Here is an 18604-nt window from a genome sequence, read left to right on the forward strand (position 1 = left end):
TGCCAGAAAGTAAGGAAGTGTTTACTTTCCACTTGGGAACTTGTCAGAAAACACACAACCCTCTTTGAAAGGGCTCTCATTGGCTTTATCTGAGATGTGAGCATGAAACTAAATGCTCACAATAAAGAACTGTAACACTTTGGCTGAAATAAGGATCCATGAACTCACAGTGGCATAAATTTATACATAAATAAATATATAGGGGAGATGGGAAAGCTCTTTCTTGCATTTTTTAGTCACCCTCCCAATGCAGCAGGCCCAAGTTCCACCCCGGTCAGGGAACTAGATTCCACATGCCACAACTAAGACCCAGCACAGCCACATAAATAAATATTTAAAAAATAAAGAAAACCAACATTTGGCAACCGTCAAGAATCTTTGTTGACATCTACATGCCATAGGTAAAGGATTGGAGAGGAACAGTACACTTACATAATCTCAAGGCATCTCCCACAGATATTTCTTAATCACAAAGGGGAAATGAGAACCTGACAGGTTGGAGAAATCTGGTGAATACCACCTAAAATAAAGTGAGCTGTCACCAGCAATGAAACCAATATTCACCATGAGCCTCTAGATGAAATGCAGAGAAGAAAAACTGCCTAAAATGCAAAATCTGAATCTAATAAGGAGGAAACTTTTGACAACCAAATTGAGGAGCATCCTGGAAAATAACTGAAATCACTGACCTTCAAAACTCCAAAGGCCATGAATAGCAAGTAAAGGCTGGGTAACAGTCACAGGAGCTATAGAGACCTGACCCTGGAACACCCTTCAGTTTTTTGCCTCATCTTTGGCCCTGCCCCCCAGTCCCGCCCACCCTTTCCGGCTCCCACCCTCTAATCCCTCTCCAGGCCCCACTCCCTCTAATGGCTCACTGACCATTCCTCCCAGTGCCTCCACCCCACCCCTGCATAAGAAACCAACAAGTGGGCCCCTCACAGAAAACTGTTAGTAACCAGGTGTGGGAAATCAGGGGAGCTTCCCAGGTGGCACAGTGATAAAGAATCCACCTGCTAATGCAGAAGACTCAGGTTTGATCCCTGGGTCGGGAAGATCCCCTGGAGGAGGAAACAGCAACCCACTCCAGTGTTCTTGCCTGGGAAATCCCATGGACAGAGGAGACTGGTGGGCTACAGTCCATGGGGTCCCAAAGAGAGGGATACAACTTAGCGGCAGGGCACACATGCACGTGGGAAATCAGAAAGCCAGGGTCTAGCCCCTTGCGAAACTAGGCTCAGGCCCCTGTCATCACAAGGGGGACAAGCCATCTGCCCTGCAGGGTCTCAAGTGCTAAGGTGGGTAAGGAGCAGGGCCGGCAGTAACATGCCTCAAACATAGTCACATCTATTCCATCACAGGCAGTATTCAAACGCCCCTCAGGCACCCTTCCTGCTGGTGCAGGGCATCTGTGGGCCTCCAGGGGCATCAACCTGGCATCTGTTCCCCCAACTCAGGAGGGGGCTTTTCAAGGGGCCCAGCACTGACTCTGCTTGTAGCCATGGGCAAGGGCAGCAGCTGGTATCCACACAGCTCCAGGCTCAACCCACTTCCCTCTGCTTCACCAAAAATCCATTCTCTTTCTAATGAAAAAGCTAATATGTGATTACCATACTTTCCCTGAGGAAAGAAAGGCTTTGCATTAGTACTAACTCTGAATTTTTCTTATTCTTTTTTTAGTTTAGTTAGGAAGAATCCAGTTCCAAAATTCCAGTTACTGCTTGTTGTTGTTGTTCAGTCACTCGGTTGTATTCAACTGTTTACCACCCCATGGACTACTGCAGCATTCCAGGCTCCCCTCTCCTTCACTATCTCCTGGAGTTTACTGCAGGCACTCCTGCAGGGGACCGAGCAGGACTGTGGCTCCTGTGATTTTTGTGGGAGATTCATATCCATCAAGTCTGTGGTACTATGTTACTGGTTAGTCTCCAGAAATGCTCTAGAATCTTCTGAGGATGAACAAGAGGTCCCGGAAGTCGCTCACTCTATGCCTGCAGTCATGGTTCACAGGGTCTATTTTCTGTCAAGAGGCCCGGCAGGGAGGCTCTCTGGCTCCCTGCTCCCCAGCCCCTCCGGCAAGCTATTCCTACACACCCTCCCTCTCTCATCTGACCCTTTTCCTCCCACAAGAATCTCGGAAGCCACAGCCCTGTTCGGTCTCCTGTAGAAGTGCCTGGTGGAAGGGTGGTGCTCACTGTCCCCTGGTGACTAAGGGGTGATTCAGAAGCCCAGGTGGAGTGTGGCCAGGGATGCGGGCAGCAGCCCACCCCTGGGCCCCTGAGGGCAGCTGGGCACACGGAGCAGGAAGTCACCCAAGTCAGCTGATGTGGGGCGAGCTCAGTCTCAGAGGCTAATTCAGGTGAGAGGCGATGGGTGGAGGGCCCCTTGGTAAACAGTCCTCCCAGCCCTCCAGAGGATGCCCCAGGGCTGAGTCAGGCCAAGGGATTAAGGAAGGGCATGTGGACTGAGATGAAAGGAAGCAGAGCCTCCTGGGGTTCATTCATAAACCCTCCAAGTCCCCCCAGCCCCTAGGCTAAATCCCGCTCACTCATTTGAAGTAGTCTCTTCCACCACAGATATTTATATTATTTTATTTTTTTAACAGAAATTGAGAAGCATTTTATTTTTTTCAGGGAAGAAGTGGTTATTTGAAATGCCTTGGGGCAGGGTAATGGGACCCCTGTCCTGGGGATTAGGCTCCCATCTGAAAGAGTGCAGGAAGCTGAGTAGGGGAATGTGGGAGCACTGCCCACCACACTGAGCTGCAACTTTCCTGTCTCTGAAAGGGACACTGCTTTGCATAGTTCTGAGCTTCAACTGAGATGATACTAGTGCCATATTTGGGAAGTGCTACAGGAGACGTGGATTCAATCCCTGGATTCAATCCCTGGTTCAGGAAGATCCCCTGGAGAAGGAAATGGCAACCTACTATAGTATTCTTGCCTGGAGAATTCCATGGACAGAGGAACCTGGTAGGCTACAGTCCATGGGGTCACAAAATAGTCTCACACGACCACACAACTACGCAGGCACACACACACATTTAAATGGAAATCTTGGTCATTCCAACAGCTCCCCTCCCTTATCTACAGAGGTTACATGCTAGGACCCCCCAGCTGATGCCCAAAACCCAGATAGGACCAAATTCGAGATATACTATGCCTTCTCTCATACATACATACCTATGATAAAGTTTAATTTATAAATTAGGCACAGTAAAAGATTAACAATAACTAATAATAGAATAATAACTAATAATAAAAAAACACAAATGAACAGCAATTCCTAATAATGAAAGAAAAAGCCTTGCCTGGTCTGGCCTCTAGTCAATTTCTCTTACTTGGGCAAGAAGGTTCAGTAGCAAGCAGATGGGATATTTGGTGGTGCTGTTGGGGCTGGGAAAGGACCTGATGTTGATGGGGATGGAGGGACAGGAGGGGCCTAATCACGAACCTAGGTTTCTGGCTGGTGGAGCTGGGGTGGCTGGGGGTGCAATTTATGGAGGTGGGGCCACGCAGGCCCAGGCTTGAGGAAGACAATCCAGCCCCCTGCAGTGAACACCTCAGGCTCCAGGCACCCACTGGACCTGCAGGGAGGGAAAGGGGTCAGCTGGTTGCATGAATGAGACCCAGGGTATAGCGATATCTAGATAACTCTAGATAATGGGAATCAGAGAGATTGCTGATGGAGAGACGGCAGGAAGTAGAGAGGAAGGTGTCTGGCACTGAGTCCCCAGGAGCAGGGAGAGGGCTGGGGACACCAGGTCTGGGAGGTGGAGGACAGACATAGTGTCTCAGGAGCCTGCTAAGGATCGTGTGTCCTTGATGGACTAGCCAGGTTTGTGGGAGGAGGGTCACAGTGAAGTGGGCTGATGGCCCTGCCAGCTCGTTTTTTGTTTTATTTTCAAAGAAAGAAAAAAAAAAAAGAAGTATCTGCTATTAACAATAAAAAGCCCCAGGTAACCTTTATACAACCTGGGGAGTAACCACCAGATCTCATGATCATGTCATTTGCTGGACTTTTATGTGGATTTAGAGCCAAGTCCTGAGGAGCTGTAGACAGCCAGCCTCACCCCCCACCCCCACCCCCGTTCAGAATAGGGGTGGCATCAGGACCTTCTGGAATGGGTTCATGTGGATGGGGAGGGGCCTCTGGGGAGGTGTGGGTGGGAGCAGCAGGGCAGGGCACAGCCTGGAGAAGGCAGGGCTGAAGTGGGGGTGCCCAGGGAAGGTGGGGAGGGTGGGGCTGGGGCAACGGGCAGCCTGGTCTGGGCCTCAGGAAGTGGCTTCCGAACTAAGAGCTGGTTTGCTGCTGGGTGAGTCTCTGTTTACTCAGTGGCCCTGCTTCTTGGGCCAAAATTAACAGCAAAGGCCACAGTGAAATGGTGATTTGTGGACGAATTTAGCCAAAAGAAACCGCTGGTCTCATGTGTCTATTTAGAGCAGACGTCTTGCGCTCTCATCCAGGGCTGCATGGGGCCCACACGTGGACCTGGTTTGACCCTTGTATCAGGAGAATTCTCTGCTGTTATTAACTGCAAGAGAGGCCCCCATGTGAAAACCTTGACCTCTGGCTGCCCTGCACTGCCCTGGGGATGTGGGAACTCGGGCTGACAGACCTCCCGCACGGCTGAAGCTGTGAGTACCCCCACACAGGAGAAATGAGAAAAGTGCTCTTGAAGAGGGGACAGCAGGACAGGGAAGAATGCCAGGACTCCCTTCTCTGCTGCGATGGGCACAGTGATGCCCGCTCAAACCTGCATGCATTTGGGGTGGGGGCCATGCAGAGACCGTGGGCTCCCTCACTGTGGTTTCACAGATGAGGAAACAGACAGTGGAGGGGTTAGGACTTTGGTAGGAGCTCTGGGAGGTGATGGTTGGATGGCATCACTGACTCAATGGACATGAGTTTGAACAAACTCTGAGAGATAGTGGTGGACAGAGAAGCCTGGCGTGCTGCAGTTTATGGGGTCGCAGACAGTTTGACACGACTGAGTGACTGAACAACAACTGGGAAGTTAGGGGGCATCGAGACATAAGACGCAGTGACATGGTGAAGCCACAAGCTTGGCCAGTCTCATGGCCAGGTGGCCGGGCTGACTCCCCTGCATGGCTCTGTCCCTCATCTCACATCTGTCTTCTCTGGCAGATTCAAAAAATTTTCTCCAAAATGGGCAGATGCTTTTGAGGTCCTCCCTGTAAGGAGGATAGAGAACAGAACTATCTCTATTTTGAATTAAAAAAAAAAAAAGTTGTAATAAGATTTTTCTGGCACGATCTAGCTGTGCAAGAACCACCCTTGAGGTGTAAATGTCGTGTTCACCATGGCAGCCATAGGTAGCTTATGGAGCATCTTAAATCTGGGTGGTCTGAGTTGGGATATGCTGTGAATTTACATGTAAAACAGCAAGTTATCATTTGCCATGTCTAACACTGGACCTTAGGAAGAAAAGTGGGGACTTCCTTGAAGGTCCAGTGATTAAAACTTCACCTTCCAATGAAGGGATGTGGATCTGATCTCTGTTTGGGGAGCTAAGATCCTATGTGCTTTGAAGTACTGTCACCCCACTCCTCCCACCCCAGAAAAGAAAGAAAGAAAGAAAAGAAAAAGTGTTTGGGAGGATTTTTCCCAGGTGGCTCAGTGGTAAAGAATCTGCTTGCCAATGCAGGAGATGCAGGAGAAGTGGGTTTGATTCCTGAGAAAATCCCCTAGAGAAGGGAATGGCAACCCACTTCAGTATTCTTGCCTAGAGAATCCCATGGACAGAGGAGCCTTGTGTCTGTGGACGCAACAGTCAGACACAACTGAGCTAATAGGTGTGAACGCATTAAAAAACTAATACACTTTTTATGTTGACCACATTTTGCAATGATCATATTGGGGATATATTGAATTAAATACATTTTTATATTTCACTAACTTTTTTAACATGACTTATTTTTGTTTGGTTACAGCTACTCTACAATGTACATTGATGTCTAGGGACAGATCTCTCTGCATATTAATGCATCCCTGGTGACTGTCTTTTTAATGGAGGTGTTTAAATACTGAATGCCATTAATCTCTAGGTCAGGGACTGGGTCTCATTAGTCCTCTGGATGAGGGCTTCTATTTAGATCTAGAACTTTAACACGCACACACAAAATTGTAGAACATCTTTAAAACATTTTCAAACAAAGCAAGAGAGAATTTTCTAAGAATACCTAGTGCTCCAAGTCAAGAGGACTGTAAGTTAATAGAAAGTCTGCTTTGTTTTCACTTAGTTCGGAATGAAGACCAACCACTTAAATGCCTGCACATCTTTCTGTGCCTTGTACTTATCAACTTCGCAAAACAAATAAATGAAGTTTCGAAGGAGCCAAACCCAACACAAGCCCTGACTTCTGCTGAAAAATAACTAATAAAACATAAACCATGACAGCAAATACCCTCGGCACTGGTTGACATTTCCAGTTACATTTTCTGGGGCCTAAAATACAAGACAGGGAATGATCACTTTATGGGACAAATATCACTGCAAATGCCATGAATCAAAACTGCTGCTTGAAGGGCTTCCCTGGGGGTTCAGTGGTAAAGAATCCTCCTGCAACACAGAAGACGTGGATTCGATCCCTGATTCGGAAAGATCCCGCATGCTATGGAGCAACGAAGCCTGTGCTCTAGAGCCCGGAAGCCACAGTTACTGAAGTCTCTGTGCCCTAGAGTCCATGCTCTGCAATAAGAGAAGCCTGAGCACCACAACTAGAGAGCAGCCCCCACTGGCCACAGCTAGAGTGATGCACAGCAATGAAGAGCTATCACAGCCATAAATAAACAAATCAAATTATATATATATATATATTTTTTTAATGTTGCTCAATAGTTTGCAAAATGTAATTTGGTGAACATTCCCAAAGACAACCCTTTCCCAAAATCAGACCTGTATTAATAAGGTCCTCTCCCAGAGAGGCCGATTGTCCCTCTTATTTCTTCCATAAATACTTACTTTAGGCTCAGCAAATCTGTCTTGTCTTTTTCCTCCCGACCTCTCTCCCTTCTTTTATTCCCGTCTCCTACCTCTGGTCAACCGAGAACAAATCCTGTGAATATTTTCAACATTCCCCACATTCCCACTATTTTTGCTAATATTTGCTAAAGTTTACAATTTTTCTGGTAACAAAAGGAAAATGTATTTCTTATTGAATATTGTTAAAGTAAAAGAAAAAGAAATGTACAAAGGAATAAATAAACATCACACAAACTAACTGCATTTAAAATAATGGCTAGCATTTCAACGTATTCCTTGGCTCTTTCCTATGAATAGATAAGATGTGTGTGTGTGTGCACTCGTGTGTAATGAAAACTATGATTATCCTGCTTTGTCGTTATTCATTCTTCTCTGTTGTTTAAAAAGTTAATACACTACAAAGACTTCCCTGGTGGTCCAGTGGTTAAGACTTCACTTTCCTGTGCTAGAGAGGAGAGTTTTATCCCTGGTCAGGGAGCTAAAATCCTTGATGGCTCAAGGCCCAAAACCCAAAACATACAACAGAAGCAGTATTGTAACAAATTAAGTAAAGATTTTAAAAATGGTCCATATCGAAAAAAAAAAAGACTACATTTCACCTTGTAGATAGACCACGATTATGTGTCCAGTCCTCTATTTCAGGATTTGGATTGTCCCCTGTGTTTTACTGTAGTAAACAGTGCTCTATAAATGTTGGCTTATATTTACATTAATCCATCAGGATTATTTCCTTAGGACATATCCTTAATTGTTCAGTTGTTGGACTTGGGCATATGTGCATGCCAAGTTGTGTCCAACTCTTTGTGACCCCATGGACTGTAGCCTGCCAGTCTCCTCTGTCCATGGGATTTCCCAGGCAAGAACACTGGAGTGGGTTGCCATGACCTGTTCCAGGGGGCATGCCCTTCTCCAGGGATCAAACCCACATCTCCTGGATCTCCTGCACTGGCAGGTGAACTGCCTTCTAGAAGCCAGCTACCGTTTCCCACCCCCCGCCCCCTAGCAGTGAAAAGGAATCTCCATCTTCCTTCACAGCCAATCAGTCTTTCCACCGAGGTTTTAACTAACAGCTAAAAAGTCAGCTGATAAAGGCTTACAGGGACATCCCAGCCAAGAGGAAGACTCACAGATGCACCTTCTGCAGGAAGCAGGGGACCAAGGTAAGATGCTAGGGAGTGAAGGCCAGGAGGCCAAGCCCTGGAGCTGGCGCTTCTCAGCAGAACCCCAGCATCTGCATTTAGACAATGAAGCCTGGTGGTGGCCGGTTCCATAGGCTTGTCCCTTCAGGAAACATGGATTCACTGGCCCTTCCCACATGACCTTGTCCAGCCAGGCTCCACAGGAGAGGAGCTGGAGGCCCCAGGAAGCTGAGTCCTACCTCCAACACTCCCCCACACCTGAGCTTACCTGCCCCAGCACAGGGCCAAGAGGGTGCAGCTGGCCTCTTTCCGCCTCCTCCTCTGGCCAGGCAGGAGGCTGGCCGAGGAGGGCCCACCCTTTAAGAGGAGGTGTCCACATGAGGAGCACGTGAGCCCCCATACTGAGCTCTCATGATCCCCATGAGGCTTGTGACCTCGCTTCCAGGCCCAAAAAGGAAGCCAAAGCCCAGCCCACCAGGCTGTTCAATGTCCATGCCACAAAAGCAGCCTTGGGGTCTGGGGAGGCTGGAGGAGGGGAGTGAGAACTTTCCCTTTGAAGTGACCCTTCCCCCAGCAGCCCTTCCCAGCTAAAAATGTCAGCACTGTTTGAATAATTGAGACAATTGGACATAACTGGCTCTTTCAGCAGCCTCTTAGCTTGAAGGCAGTGCCCTAATTACCCTAATCCTTTCATATCATCTGAGGCTGGGCCAGAGGTCGAGGTGGATGTGAGTACCATGTGACTGTCAGCCTTGTCTTGGTGCCCCTGAGCCCCGGGTCCCCACTCCAACCACAGCCCGAGTGACCTATGTCCACAGTCACCCCACAACTACCCTGATGAGAGCTTCTGAGGTTTGCTGTAATGATTAGTCCAGTGATCAAGGAGATCAAACAGGTCAGTCTTAAAGGAAATCAACCCTGAATATTCACTGGAAGGACTGATGCTGAAGCTCCAATACTTTGGCCACCTGATGGGAAGAGCTGACTCACTGGAAAAGACCCTGATGGGGGAAAGATTGAGGGCAAAAGGAGAAGGGGGCAGGAAAGGATGAGATGGTTAAATAACATCGCCAATTCAATGGACATGAATGAGGAAAGAAGAAACCTGAGTCCTGAAATTCTCCCACCCATGGCCTTCCACTCAAGGAATGCCTCCCCAGCAGAGGAGGGTGCAATTCTCCTCAGCCTGGGTTCCCTCTGTCATCCAGAGGAACCAACAGAGATGCAGGCAGACTGGACCCCAGGGGCATTGGGGGAGTTTAGGATCATGTGAGTCAAGAGGCTGTTTGCCCAGACGTTGTGAGAGGCGGGCAGGACCCTAACTGGCCCAGGCTGTCAGGTCCACCCTGTAGAGCTCCCGGGACTGCAGGCCAAGCTGGGACCAGCCCCCACCGCCAGCTGCAGGAGGACGTACCTACACCTGGGGGATGCCCAGAGGCTTGGGGAGCCTCTGAAGTTTGGAGGTGGATGCAGGATTGTGCAGGGGGCCTGGGGAGGAGAGGTCTATCCTTTGCTTTCAGCAGCTTGTCTCAGGTCTCTGCCCACTAGAGGGCAGAGACATCTTTGACATCTTTGTCCCAGCAAGGGTGCTGGGGTCGGGTAAAGTGTGACTCCTGCCAAGCTTTGCCCATGCACACAGCCTGGAGTGAGTCGGCAGTGCCTACCCTGAAGCAGCTCTGGCCTGGCCGCAGGGTTATATGCCCTGTAGACCACATCCCTGATGGGCTCACAGGTTTTAGCAGGAGTCTTTCTGGGCAGAGGGGAGGCTGCAGGTGGCTGTAGGTCTGACTGCATGACTTGAGGGAAAATTATGGGTGCTGGGTGCTTCTGGGGCATCAGGAATTAGACTGGAGCAACGAGGGAGGCCTCCCGCCTTCCCTGCAGCTGCCTCTATGGCCAGCCCCACCATGGCTGCAGAACACGAAGCCTGGTGGTCAGTGCCAAGGACCAACCCCATCCCAGCCAGCCAGTAAGTGGCTCTCCAGTCGGTGGACATGACTGTCATTGGTCATTTAGGCCCTTCTCAGGGTCAGATAAGATGGAGAGAATGGGATACCCAGACCTCTGCAAGCCAATGCCCCATCCTCCCCAGGGCCAGCATGCTGAGCCCAGTCCCCTGGGACTGCCACGTGCAACATGGTGGCTCCAGCCCCATCTGCCTGCTGACTGAGAACATGAAACATGTCCCGTTGAATCTGAGATGAAATCTATGCATAAAACACATGAAATGGCCAAGACTGGTGATCATATTTTTTACTGATTGCATGTTAAAATGATATTTTGGATGTTTGCAGTTGAATAAAACATTATTTTTAAAATATTATTAATATTTTAACATATTCTATTTTAGTATTTTAATTTTCAATATAATTAATCCTAGGAGGAAAATATGAGTAAATTTTATGTACAGTTTGATTCCAACTGTAAAAATATACTTAGAGAAAAAAGGACCAGAAAGGAACATGATATGCTAACAGGTTATATTAATAAAAATAAATGTGATTTTTATCACATATATTAATTTATATAATATACATAAAAGAAAATTCATCATGAGTTTGTACTGATGATTTCCCATTCACATTTAGAAACAGTGATTTTCTTTAAAGTCCTTGATTTTATATTTATGTCTCTTTTTCTTTATGCTCTCTTATATTCAGGTCATTGACACAGTTTCTCTTTTGCTTAAACTTGGGTAAAGTTTCAGAGCAACAGTATTACTGTGACTCATAAATTGCCGAAAGCAGTTTAAAATGTTGTTTTATTTTTCTTTTTGGTCTGAGGTATATCCCATCAAGGACTTCCCAGGTGGCTCAAGCGCTAAAGAACTCACCTGCCAATGTGGGAGACGGAAGAGACATCAGATCTATCCTGGGTCAAGAAGATCCCTTGGAGGACGCCCTGGCAACCCACTCCACACAGTATTTTGCCTAGAGAATCTCATGGACAGAGGAACCTGGCTGGCTGTAGTCTATGGGGTCACAAACAGTTGGACCCAACTGAAGAGACTTAGGGTTTTCACATCACTTAAAAATGATTCTGCCTTGTGTGGCTACTTGGCAAAAATGATACATAGTTGGATTCACATAAGGAATTTTCCCCTAGGTTTTTAGAAATTGGCTTCTCAATTTAATATAATTACATAAGATAGGATTGGGGGCAGGAGGAGAAGGGGACGACAGAGAATGAGATGGCTGGATGGCATCGCTGACTCGATGGACATGAGTTTGGGTAAACTCCAGGAGCTGGTGACGGACAGGGAGGCCTGGTGTGCTGCAATTCATGGGGTCACAAAGAGTCAGACAGGACTGAGTACTGAACTGAACTGAAAATGATTACATTATTGCAAACTCAAAACTGCAAAGAAGGTTTTTTCAGAAGTGTCTGGCTACTATATCTATTTCCTCCTAAAGTTTATTTACTTTAAAGTGTAAGGTTTAAAATATTTTTTAATCTTTCTCCTTTTGGGTATTGGTATATAATATTAATTCTGTGTCTATATAGACACATGCATTTTTTTCATGGAACTGATAGAGGACTTTATACACTTTTTCCCACCTTGCTTTTTGTACTTACCTTCTCCACTTTGGGGAGGCGTTACTTAGGCGTGTCTCATTTCTGTTTTGTAGCTGTGTATCCTGAATCCTTGAGTGAATGCATGAAAATTCATTCAACCAGACAGACACTTGGGTGAGTTTTGGTCTTTACAAATCACTGAGCAGCAAAAAGCCTTGCCGCGTGTCCTTTTGTATTTTGCCAGTCATCTCTAGGCTAGTTTCCTAGAAGTGAGATTATTGGAATTAAGGGTAAATGCACACATAATTTTGCTAACATTGCAAAGTTTTCCTTCCATCTGTGCGACCCCATAGATGGCAGCCCACCAGGCTCCGCTGTCCCTGGGATTCTCCAGGCAAGAACACTGGAGTGGGTTGCCATTGCCTTCTCCGCAATAGAGGTTGCACCATCTTGCATTTCCACCAATATTTTATGAGAATTGTTTCCCCGCAGCTGTGTCTATAGAATGTATTAAACTTTTGGATTTTTTTGTCCATCTTATTAAGAAATGATGTCTTAATAAGTATAGTTTTCACTTCTTGCAATGCTCTTGTCCAGTTTTATTGTTGGTTTGCTTGTTTTTTAATCAGGATAATCCTGGCTTCACAGAATGACCTGGGAAATGTTTCACCTTCTATTTTCTATAAGAGTTGGTGAAAGGTTAGTATTAATTCTTCTTTACAAGTTTGATTGAATTTACAAGTGAAAACATCTGAGCCTGGGGTTTTCTTTGTGGGAAGTTTTAAAGTTAATAGTTCAAGCTCTTTGCTTTTCATAGATCTACTCAGACTTTTTTGTTTCTTCTTGAGACAGTCTCAATAATTTGAATCTTTTCAGGAGTTTGTTCATTACATCTGGGTTTTTAGTTGTTATACACTACAAGTACACTGGCATGTAGTTGCTTATGATTTTCCCTTAAAATTATCCTTTTTTTTTCCAGAAGATCAGTGGTGGTATCCTGTCTTTCACTCTTGATTTTACTAACTTGAGTCTTCTTTTTTTTTTTTCTTGGTTCGTTAACTAACTTATCAATGGTGTTTATCTTTCCAAGAAAACAGCTTTTGGTTTCATTGATTTCTTCTATTGTTCTCCTATTCTCTATTATATTTCTTTCTACTCTAGTCTTATTTCCTTCCCTCTGCTTGATTCAGGTTTCAGTTCAGTTCAGTTCAGTCACTCAGTCGTGTCTGACTCTTTGCGACCCCATGAACTGCAGCACGCCAGCCCTCCCTGTCCATCAGCATCTCCCAGAGTTCACTCAGACTCACGTCCATCGAGTCTGTGATGCCATCCAGCCATCTCATCCTCTGTCTTCCCCTTCTCCTCCTGCCCCCAATCCCTCCCAGCCTCAGAGTCTTTTCCAATGAGTCAACTCTTCGCATTAGGTGTCCAAAGTACTGGAGCTTCAGCTTTAGCATCATTCCTTCCAAAGAAATCCCAGGGTTGATCTCCTTCAGAATGGACTGGTTGGATCTCCTTGCAGTCCAAGGGATCCTCAAGAATCTTCTCCAACACCACAGTTCAAACGCATCAATTCTTCGGCCCTCAGCCTTCTTCACAGTCCAACTCTCGCTCGTTTTTTTTTTGTTTTTTTTGTTTTGTTTTGTTTTGTTTTTAGTGTTCCAAGGCTGAAGATTTGGAGAAGGAAACGGCAACCCACTCCAGTGTTCTTGCCTGGAAAATCCCAGGGACAGAGGAGCCTGGTGGGCTGCCATCTATGGGGTCGCACAGAGTCGGATACGACTGAAGCGACTTAGCAGCAGCAGCAGCAGCAGCAACAAGGCTGAAGATTAGATTGACTTGAGGTCTTTCATTATTAGTACAGGTGTCCAGGGAGGGATGAAAAAGCCCTGGGGAGTGCCAAGTGCTTGGGCCAGCACTGGCCATTTGTGAATCCTGACCTAGAGCTCTGTCCCAAAGGCCTTCTTCTGAAAGTCTCATTTGATTCAGGACTTGTACCTGCTCGACAGATTATGCTGCTCCCGGAAATGGCTGCAGGAGTGAGCATCCACTTTCAATATTTCTGAATTATTTAAATACATTTTAAAACCAAGTAGTGTTGACTTATGGCCTATGACCCTTGGCAGAATCTTTGAAACAAAGCTGAAATGGTAGATTTATCAAACAAATATATTGGCTTTGCAAATTAAAATTCACATGTCATCAAACAATGCCTGTATACATGAGGAAGGTCAGAGTGGACTTGAAGGCCTTTGATACTGAGATCAAGGATAGTCATAAAAATAAATGGAAAACTTGATCAGGCAGAGACTGACAGGTCCATCAAAACCTTTGATGACCATAAACTCTGACTCCATAGCTCTGGAAATCCTCCACCGACTGACAGAAGAACAAGGAAGGTTTTTCTACTTTGGGGAAAGAAGATCCTCAAATATCTGGGACACAGGCATGGGAAGCTCACCCCTCTCCATCTGAAAAGCAGAGGGTCTTTCTGGTGAATCTCACGGGCCACATGGACCAAAATGCATAGGTCATTCTCCAAAGGGTGCTTCTCCGATCAGTAGTTGAATATTGGCAGCAGCCTTTTCACATTCCCTCCCCCTCTCCCCATGGCTCTAGACTGGTGAAGACAGAGCTCTGGTCATTCTTCAGTGGAGGACACAGGCCAAGAGAGTCCAAATGGACAACAGCTTCCTATCTAATCCTGGGCGCTTTCTCTTCATTTTTCCTTTTTCTCTTCTCTTAATTTATTTTGGCTTCTCAATGGGTTATGTTGCAATGGTGGCAGATGATATGTCCTGGAATCACAAGCACATGGGCAAAAAACGAAAACACAACCAAACATTGACTATATTTTAGTTTCCAGGATAATCTCTGCAGTAAAAAGAAAGCTGGTGATTTTATTGTGGAAATGACCAACTGCCTCAGAGCTTTGTAGGAGCCTCACACTGGTGTGGTTGTTGTTGTTGTTCAGTTGCTAAGTTCTGTCCAACTCTTTTCAACCCCATGAACTGCAGCACGCCAGGCTTACCTGTCCTTCACTATCTCCTGGAGTTTGCTCAAATTCATGCCCATTGAGTTGGTGATGTTATCAATCCATCTCATCCTCATCCGCCCCCTTCTCCTTTTGCCTTCAATATTTTCCAATGAGTCAGCTCTTCGCATCAGGTAGCCAAAGTATTGGAGCTTCAACTTCATCATCAGTCCTTCCAATGACTATTCAGGGTTGATATCCTTTAGGATTGACTAGTTTGATCTCCTTGCAGCCCAACGGGCCCTCAAGAGTCTTCTCCAGCACCACAATTTGAAAGCATCAATTTTTTTAAAAATTTTAATTGGAGGCTAATTACAATACTGTAGTTGTTTTTGTCATACATTGACATGAATCAACCATGGGTGTACACGTGTTCCCCATTCTGAACCCCCCTCCCATCTCCCTCCCTATCCCATCCATCAGGGTCATCCCAGTACACCAGCCCTGAGCACCCTGTCTCATTCATCGAACCTGAAATGATGATCTATTTTACATATGGTAATATACACGTTTCAGTGTTATTCTCTCAAATCATCCCACCCTTGCCTTCTTCCACAGAATCCAAAAGTCTGCTCTTTACATCTGTGTCTATTTTGCTATCTCGTGTATAGGATCATTGTTACCATCTTTCTAAATTCCATATATATACATTAATATACTGTATTGGTGTTTTTCTTTCTGACTTACTTCACTCTGTATAATAGGCTCCAGTTTCATCCACCTCATTAGAACTGATTCAAATGCATTCTTTTTAATAGCTGAGTAATATTCCATTGTGTATATGTTCCACAGCTTTCTTATCCATTCGTCTGCTGATGGACATCTAAGTTTCTTCCATGTCCTAGCTATTGCAAACAGTGCTGCAATGAACATTGGGGTACACATATCTCTTTCAATTCTGGTTTTCTCAGTGTGTATGCCCAGCAGTGGGATTGCTGGGTCGTATGGCAGTTCTATTTCCAGTCTTTTAAGGAATCTCCACACTGTTCTTCATAGTGGCTGTACTAGTTTACATTCCCACCAACAGTGTAAGAGGGTTCCCTTTTCTTAGCACACTCTCAAAAGCATCAATTCTTTGCACTCAGCCTTCTTTATGGACCAATTCTCACATCTGTACGTGACTGCTTTGACTATACGGACCTTGTTGGCAGTGACGTCTCTGCTTTTTAATATGCTGTCTAGGTTTGTCATAGCTTTCCTTCCAAGGAGCAAGTGTCTTCTAATTTCATGGCTGCAGTCACTATCCATAAATTCCAGGAACTGGGGTGGCCAGTCTGGGCACAGGAGAGTGTGTGCGTTGTCCTTCTGGGGGCTGGCCTGCTCATGGCTGGAGCTTCTGGGAGTCCCCAGGAGAGAACATTTTTCTGAGGTGGCTTTTCTTCTCATCAAATTCCTGACATCTAGTTAATCTGCAAACTAATCAACCACCTGTAAGAGGACCCACCGCGTCTTGGTGGTGGAACCGCCAGACATCTAATTCCACGATGTCATCTTCTGCTCTCTCATGGGACTGAGGAGGGCCCTTCTTACAAATTCTGAGCACTGGTGGTTAATGCTTCTTCAGCCTTCACTCTGGAACAGTGGCACATCTCCCAAAATGTGGGTCCAATTATGTGGAAGTCACTATGACCTTGTCTTCCTTTGAGATGTCTGTGTTTCAGAGGAGACGTTTGGGCAGGAACCATGCAAGAAGTTGTTTTGCCTCTGTCTGGCTTTGTTTATAGTAGCTGACTGCAACAGCACAGACTCGCTGGGAGATAAAAGGAGGAACTTCAGCCTCAGGAAGCCAGCTGTGCCTCCTCACTGCTGGGCCCTGAAAGGTGCCTTGGAACACAGACACATTCTACACACGGGGCTTCCCCTGGCCACCTGGCACCTCGGTTGTTTCTACCTCACACCTCGTTGGAAAGGGAGTGCTCATAATGGTCTTCATCAGCGTATCTCCTACCAGCCTCATCTCTTCTGAGCAATGCTTCACAGCTACTAAAATTTGGGTTTCACCAGTTTTAGTTGCAGTAATCAATGAAGAAAAAAAATACACCAAAATAAAAATTTAGGCATATCCTGCAAATCTCAGTAAGGCTTCAAACAAAACATTCTTGGAATCAAGTACTCAATGTCACTTGAATCATGTTTCCATTAACAGTGACTCTTTGATTTTTAATCATTTGATGAAAATCTCCCAAAAAGTATCTGAAAAACAGGCCCAGGCAGGGTGCTCTGGAGGAAGGTGGCCAGTGTGAGAGCACAGAGCTTATGGTCTGTAAGGTTCGGTTCTAGAAACAGCAAGAAAGATTCTGGCATTTTACTTTTTAAAAAATTTTTAAAGTGAAAGTGAAGTCACTCAGTTGTGTCCGACTCTTTGTGACCCTGCGGACTATAGCCTACCAAGTTCCTCTGTCCATGGGATTCTCCAGGCAAGAGTACTAGAGTGGGTTGCCATTTAAAATTTAAAAAAAATTTTAAGTAGACTTTAATTTTAAAAACAGTTTTAGATTTATAGAAAAATTGAGAAGACAGTATACCCTGGACACGACTGAAGTGACTTAGCAGCAGCAGCAGCATACCCTGGATGAGAGGGGGACTGGGGGAGAATGCTGCTGCTAAGACACTTCAGTCGTGTCCGACTCTGTGCGACCCCGTAGACGGCAGCCCACCAGGCTCCCCTGTCCCTGGGATTCTCCAGGCAAGAACACTGGAGTGGGTTGCCATTTCCTTCTCCAATACGTTATTCTGGTAGCATATATACGACTTAATGGCTGAACAACAACAACATATACTATGGTGCGTGTGTGTGTGAACAGTCACTCAGTTATGTCCAACTCTGTGTGACCCCATGAACTGCAGCCCACCATGTTCCTCTATCCATGAGATTTTCCAGGCAAAAATACTGAAATGGGTTGCCATTTCCTTCTCCAGGGGTTCTTCCCAACCCAGTGATCAAAGCTGTGTCTCCTGCATTGGCAGGTGGATTCTTTAAAATTGTGCCACCTGGGAAAGCCCCATATACTGTGGTATATTGTTACGGTTAATGAGCCAATATCGACATATTATCACTAACTAAAGATTATGTTTTATTCAGATTTCCTTAGTTTTTTAATTTTAATTTATTTTCATTGGAATATAATTTCTTTACAATGTTGTGTTAGTTTCTGCTGTACAACAGCGTGAATCAGCCTTATGTATACATATATCCCCTCCCTATTGATTCTCCCTCTCACCCCACCCCCTCTTCCCACTCCTCTAGTCATCACAGAGTACCAAGCTGAGTCCCCTGTGCAAAAATACCAAACAAGCCAATCAAAAAATGGGCAGAAGACCTAAATAGACATATCTCTAAAGAAGACATACAGATGGCCAAGAGGCACATGAAAAGATGCTCAATATAACTTAATATTAGAGAGATGCAAATCAAAACCACAATGAGGTATTACCTCACACCAGTCAGAATGGTCATTATCAAAAAATCTACAAACAATGAATGCTGGAGAGGGTGTGGAAAAAAGGGAACCCTCCTACACTAGGGGTGTGAATGTAAATTGATACAGCCAGGCCGTGTGGGGTCACCCAAGACGGCTGGATCATGGTGGAGAGGTCTGACAGAATGTGGTCCACTGGAGAAGGGAATGGCAAACCACTTCAGTATTCTTGCCTTGAGAACCCCATGAACAGTATGAAAAGGCAAAAAGATGAGGACACTGAAAGAGGAACTCCCCAGGTCAGTAGGTGCCCAATATGCTATTGGAGATCAGTGGAGAAATAACTCCAGAAAGAATGAAGGGATGATGGCATCACCGACTCGATGGACATGGGTTTAGGTAGACTCTGGGAGTTGGTGATGGACAGGGAGGCCTGGCGTGCTGTGGTTCATGGGGTTGCAAAGAGTCGGACACGACTGAGCGACTGAAC

General features: G+C 45.8%; 1 long non-coding RNA gene across 1 annotated transcript; it reads left to right on the forward strand.

Annotated features, from left to right (window-relative positions):
- Positions 4321-6527, forward strand: LOC108638531. The gene is made up of 2 exons (XR_001919932.1): positions 4321-4637; positions 5955-6527. It is a non-coding gene; the product is annotated as an uncharacterized LOC108638531 (long non-coding RNA).

Source organism: Capra hircus, chromosome 21, assembly GCF_001704415.2.
Source record: "Capra hircus breed San Clemente chromosome 21, ASM170441v1, whole genome shotgun sequence".
Taxonomy (NCBI): Eukaryota; Metazoa; Chordata; class Mammalia; order Artiodactyla; family Bovidae; genus Capra; species Capra hircus.